Consider the following 6,401-nt stretch of genomic DNA (forward strand, 5'->3'; position numbering starts at 1 on the left):
GAAGACACTCCTCCGGCTTTGCCTGGTGCTCGCTTCATGTTCAGCTTTCAAGCTGGTCAGATTTGGAATGAACTGACTATTTTGATCAGCTGCAAGGAAAAGAGTATAATAAAGATAACCCAGCCCTGGTTGCTTTGCTTTGCTAACTTTCCTATTGCTTCTGCAAATCTGGCTGGCAATAGCAAAGCCAGGGGATAGCACTGATGCAGTATCCTGAGCAGATGATATCCATAGCTACTGTTTCGCTTCCAGCAATGTTATGTCTGGTCCAGGACATATCCCCACATTCTTGAGCCAATGGTGGGTAAAGTCCTAAACAAGATCAGGGATCTTAATGGCAACAAAATTAAAAAGGTATTTCTTTCCCCATTTTTGAGGACCACAGAAAGGCTGAGCCTAGGAAAAAAACGTGCAAGCTACAAATCTTAGAGTTAAGGGCCAGCCCCGAGAGAGAGAAAGGCAGGTACAGAAACATGGTTTCCTAGAGGTAGAGATCAAACTTGGTTGCATACAATTAGGGACAACAACAACAAAGCAGCATGTTGACAGACGACCTGTTTGAAGGCCCCCAACTACCAATAGCATCACTACTGCAGTGGTCTGATAACCAAATGGGTATGAGTTTTTTTCATTTTTTGCTTGCCACGGAGCTTACTCAGCTGCCCTGCGCTCTGAATTTCCATTATCACTCCTTGCCTTCAGTGTATGCCTTCTTCATGTGGACCTAATCCAGCTGAGGAATGTAAATGCCTTACAGAATAAAAGGCTAAAAAAGGGTCCTGAACCTGCTCATTCCTGTATGTACCTGACATGGATCCTGCAGATCCTTCTGTATGTTCTTAACTGGGTTATAGGGGTATTAGTCCATGCTGGTCTCTATTGCTAGCCTATTATCTACGGGTTTTCTGGTCTTTATGGGGGCAAAAATGAAAATTCTTTGTGAAAAGGTCTGTCAAGTTCTAAGAGGAAAAATGCATGTGTTACAGAAAATTCAAATGCAGAGGGAATTCTGTTCCTTTTTCTTCTGCTAACATTAGCAACTCTATTCATGCAAGCAAAGTAAACAGGATTTATCTTAAATGGGTCAAGTATTTTTTCTCAAATTTGTTGTCACTTGCTTTGAAAGCAGTGGAAAGAATTTGCTGGGGTTTTGTCTAAGAGTCCTGCCCCTTTCACCCTGGTAGGAAAGGCCTCTGCCTTGGCTTGTGGTTCTCTCATCCCCAAAATGTGTGAGACAACATTGTCAATAAAACAGAAAATGCAGGCACATGTTTGGAGGCATCTCAGACAGTGCTGAAGTGCAATCTCAAGAGACTACTTCCTTTTCACTGCTTTTGGGTGACAAGGGGGAGATCACCGCCACCTCTCAGAGCTGGGAGGGTGATGAAAGACATTGACAAGTGGAAAGTGCTTCTGCAGGGGTTAGCTGGAAATCTTCCTCTTGAAGGCTGTGGGTCTTCACTCTTGACAGAATGCCCTACCAGCCAGGGGAAGCTCAGAAAAACTGGGGGCTGCTGGGGGACACTATGCCTAGAAACCACAGGAAGAACACGTGCGTGTTCAGAAAGCTGGAAGGTGACTGACAAGAACAACTAGCAAGCCAAGCAGTCTGAAAAGACTCTGCATAGAGCTAGGACCACATTTGGGGAGGGCTACTTACACAGGAACTGCAGGGCTGAGAATAAATATCTGGGAACAAAACTTCCTTGGAAATGCAACAACCAACCACAGAGTATTCATTCTGAAAGTTAATAAAAAAGAACTCCCTGTTCAGTAGCCACCAGTATGCACATGATATGCATATTTTTAACCTCCTTGCATGGTCCACAGACCACTTTATCCTGCTTTAGTGTTTGGGCATCCAAATATGTAAGATTTGACATGTTATATATCAAATAAGATAAGCTGATATAGTCTTACCGCTGCTGACTAGGTCACTCTTCTGGGAACCACCACCTCCTGTTTATCTGCAGAGGGAAACGCCATGCCTCTTCTCCAGTCCAGAGATACTTGTAATGAGAAATGATCCATTCCACGGAGGCCTAACCTTCGACCTCCAGCTGATCCCTTCAGGTTTTAGTGATGATCCATGACAAGTGGATAGCAGGAACTTGAATGGGTGTGATTAATACCAACTCCGTATCTATCATGCAATGAACACGAGTCATTTCTAATCTGGGCTGGACTTGGGCACATTTCCTAACAGCAAAATGTCTATAACCTGTTGCAGATACTTAAAACTTCTGAGTTTTCTTTACTAGTTAAGGTGGAGTAGGCATGCAGGTGGCTAGACTCCCAAGTAATGCTCATATTTGAATATTTTCTTCAATAGTCCTTATTTAATAGCTCAGATGTTTAGTTCACAGTCACTTTCATTTAGTCTCTGCCCATCCAGTCTGCATTTTTTGGAGGTGAAGACATTCTAGCACTGGACTGGAAAGAGTTTATAGTATATTGCTGGATACTCCTAAACCATGACTGAATTTTCTTTTGTCCTTTCCTTCTACCTTTGATTTTTGTAAAACAACCTCAATTTACTTTAACTTATTTGTGAATCTTTATATAGTGCTTTGAGCCACTGTTTCCATTAACTTTGTGTAAACAACTTAGCACGAGTATGAGATCTATTTTGTAACTATTCTCCGTAGAAATTACACTTAAACTCACTCTTCTGAAACCAATCTACACTAGAAAGTTGGGACCTTATTTCCATCCCATAATGCTGTTTTGATCCAGCAAACCATTCAGTAAATATAGGTGAGAGGCGACTGCTCTGTGTGAGTCAAGGCAGAGATGTCTTTCCTCTCATCACCTCTGCGCTTTTAATAATTATGAATCACTCCTCCAGCTGGTTTTCAGTATTTCTGTCAACTGGACAGGAACAATGATAGCTCCAAAGTATGCAGCAATGAAAAAGGTCTAAAGATCAGGGTACCAATTGATATTACTTCCACAAGGTCCGATTTATACAGGTCGTTTTACTAAAAAGAGGGACTATTGGGGCACTAGCATTTCTACAGTACTGTGGATATGAGGGATCTCCAGCCTTCATTTTTCTTTTCTCATGCCTCTGCCCTGTGCATGGGCGTTCCTGCCCCGAGCAGCTCTGACAAAAATGCAATTTGTACTGATTCTTTCCTCCCACCACAACGGCCTCATGCTCCGGCTGGTTGACTACAGATTGTCAACTATATGTGGAACTGAGTGCCACTGTGTGTGAGAGTATCCAGGGCAGGGATCATACTGTCACATTCAAGCATTCAGAAATCAAAGTAACCTTTTCCCTCCATCTGAAGATGGACTGTTGTTTGCATTTGTCTTCTGCCACGCTGAGTTTTCAGAAGCTAGGGACATTTTCTTCTTAATGGAAGATGAAATTCCTGTGTAATCACATAATTCCTGCACCTGAGGCTTTTAAGAAAAAACACTGACTGCTGCAGGAGTTGGCAGCAGTAGGGGAAGAGGAAGAGGAGATGGAGGAGGAAATAATCTCATTCTCTCACTGCAGGAGCGGAATCTGACCCCACTGCTGATGTCTGGTGATAGAGGGTGCATCAGAGAGGGAAAGGAAATGGGAGAACCAGAGGGGAGAAGAAGTAGCCCATAGGAAGACATAAAGAGAAGGAAATACTTGGGATTAGCAGGGAAGGTCATGGGGCTATGCAGCCTTCAGACACCTGTCCAAAGCAATTTGAAGCTCCTGACCGCTGGGCTCCCTCACCAGTGAGTATTTTTTGCACTCCAGAAGATGAGGTGGGGAAGGGTGTCTTTCCTGCTCCAGTTAATCTGCGTCAAAGGGTAACACCTCACTTTGTCTACATCCAACTGTGAACTGTGCTGAAAGGAAAGCCTAGAGGCAAAAAAAAGAAGGAAATGTGGTAGAAGTGCCTCACAGCTGGAAGTAAGGGGAACTCAGGGCTGGACATGTATTTTGTGCACTGCTGCCTTTTTACCTTTGGAGAACAAAATGTGAATTGTTACTCTGGTAATCTATGAAACCTGCATATGGAGCCATCAAATGTTAGGAATCCAAGTATTATAACTGAGTGTAGAGAAGTGTTAATGACGTAGAAGGAAATTTTATATTAGTCTCTCCAGACAAAAAGAGGACTGCTGTTTTGTTTAGCACTGTACAAAAAATATAGAAACATTGAGCTGTGGCATCAGTTTTCTAGTTCTGTGTTAATATCACCAGTGGTATGGAAACACTGTATAAAGAATTCATCCATCATTTTTTTCTCATTGTGTATATAATGACTACACAGTTCAGTCTTGTGCTCTCCCAAACTGTGTGCCACTGTTTTGTTTTTTTTTTAGTAGAGTTGAAAGGATGAAGTTTATGTTTCTGTTTTCAAGTGTTGCTTCCTTTGTATGAGCAGGAAATCCTCCCTCCCTCCATACATTTAAAAAATAGCTGACAGTGCCCCCAATTAATTGCATATCAAACTGAAGTTCTTCCTGTCCTACGTGACTGTCCTCCCCTCTTAAATAGTCCATCTGTTTTTTTTAATCCCAGTGCGAACATTAAAAACATCCCCTACTTGCCAAAACAAAAACTCTTCTGGGAAGATGAATGTAGATGAAATGGCAGTAACTGATGTGCCAGTTACATCATTCATATATCACTGGGATATCTTTGGATATTACCATCAGAAGACATCTAAGAACACAGATAAAATACATAATTCTACATGGAACTAGTATTGACTTATTCTTTGCCTTTTCCATGCTGGATGACTTTTTGGCTGCACCTAAACATCTCCAAACTAGTCAAGTCCCTTTTCTAGTTTAAATTCCTTCCAAAAACGTGTTTTGAAAACTCTGCCTTCCCAAAGAATACAGCTTTCTGGATTGCTTCTCTGTGCATATCACTGTAACCTTTGCCCTCCCTTCTAACCCTTCCTCTTTTGTTTGCCTGTTAATGATTCACATTTATTGTGCCATGTCCAACCTCTGCCCAGATCTCTCTTCCTATCTCTCTATAGCTTTTTTGGTTTGGGTTGGTTTTGTTTCTTTTTTTTTAAATATATTCTGATTCTTCCTCCCACACTTGCATGCTGGAATAGGAACCCAAACGAACAAGTCAGTCACTGATGAAGGGTACGATACAGAATATACCTGAGAAAACAGCAGTGTAAACCACTCCATTTTTAGTCCTTAATGCAGGGATTGGCTGCAAATGTACGTGAGAGGTCTTCTTACTTTCTAATCGATGTGCCTGCTTTTACTGACTTCATAACCTGCTAGGGCTGTTATCAGGAAAGATGAGACACTGTAATGAAACTGCATGTATTTGTCAGTTCACTTCCTCCTCATTTAAAATCGCTTGCAAAAGAGAAGGTGACAACAGATGAAAAGAGTAAACAAACTCCATCCCTGCATGCTGTGGAACCTCAGCCTCATTTTATTTCTGAAGAGATGACAGGTGTGCATCTATTCACTGCTTTTCTAAGTTCTTTCTGCTATAAAGCTAAACCCAGCTTTGTTTTGGGGAAAAAAATAGCCAACTGTACTAGCATACCCTTTAAAAAATAAAATGAACGTGCCCAGAGATTAACAATTACTTTCCAGAACAAGTTATTTCTTGGTGAACTACATAACTATGTATTTTAGTGTCCGGAAAGAATTGTGACTACTGCAATGAGGTCTTTTTCGAAAAACCAGCCCTGTGTGGTTTGGTGAAATTGACAGGGTGGACTGGGGCTGGCAGATCAGGGATCCTTCCCAGCTCCGCCATGGAAGAGCTTTGTGACCTTTAACTGAGGCATCTGATCTCCGAGCGGCTGCTTCTCCCCTTGCAGCTGAGCCGCGCTTCCTCACAAGGGCATCACGGAAGGACTGAAGGCGTTGGGATGTGCTGAAGACGTCCCAGTGCTTCAGTGGAACTCTGTGAGAGACATGGGCCAGCTAGATCCGACAGTTCGTGATTCTACTTACAGGACCCCTGAAATCCCAAAACTGGTGAAAGAGGAGGCTGCCAGGTCAGCTTGCCCACGCTCAGTGAGCCAGCGCGAGTTACCGGGCTGCTGTCAGCCCAGGACGGAGGCTTCCAGCCGGCGGCGGGCACCCGGCTTCTCCTCCCCGCTGCTCACTGCTCAGTGGCACAGGACGGGCCCTGGTTTCGCGGAAGCCATCACTGCGGCACAGGTTCGAGCTGCCAGACAGAGGCACGCACGGGTAACGGCCTGCCCGGGCCCTGACGGGCGCCTTCGCGCCCTACGCGGCCCCTGCCCTGCCTCCTGTCAGGCACCACCGCGGGACCCGCCGCCCCCGCAGCACCCACGGCGCCAGCCACCGAGGGTACCAGCCCCGCCGGGCGGGTCGCGTCGCCTCCCCCGGGGCCCCGGCCCAGCCCCGCCCCTCCCGCACCTGCGCCCGGCCCGGCCCGGCCCCGGCCCCGG

At 44.7% G+C, this 6,401-nt stretch overlaps 1 protein-coding gene across 1 annotated transcript in view; it reads right to left on the bottom strand.

Annotated features, from left to right (window-relative positions):
• ATP6V1C1 (ATPase H+ transporting V1 subunit C1) overlaps nt 1-6,401 on the bottom strand; it is a 162,800-nt gene that overhangs the window by 48,826 nt on the left and 107,573 nt on the right. The window lies entirely within an intron of this gene.

This window comes from Falco cherrug, chromosome 3, assembly GCF_023634085.1.
Source record: "Falco cherrug isolate bFalChe1 chromosome 3, bFalChe1.pri, whole genome shotgun sequence".
Classification (NCBI taxonomy): domain Eukaryota; kingdom Metazoa; phylum Chordata; class Aves; order Falconiformes; family Falconidae; genus Falco; species Falco cherrug.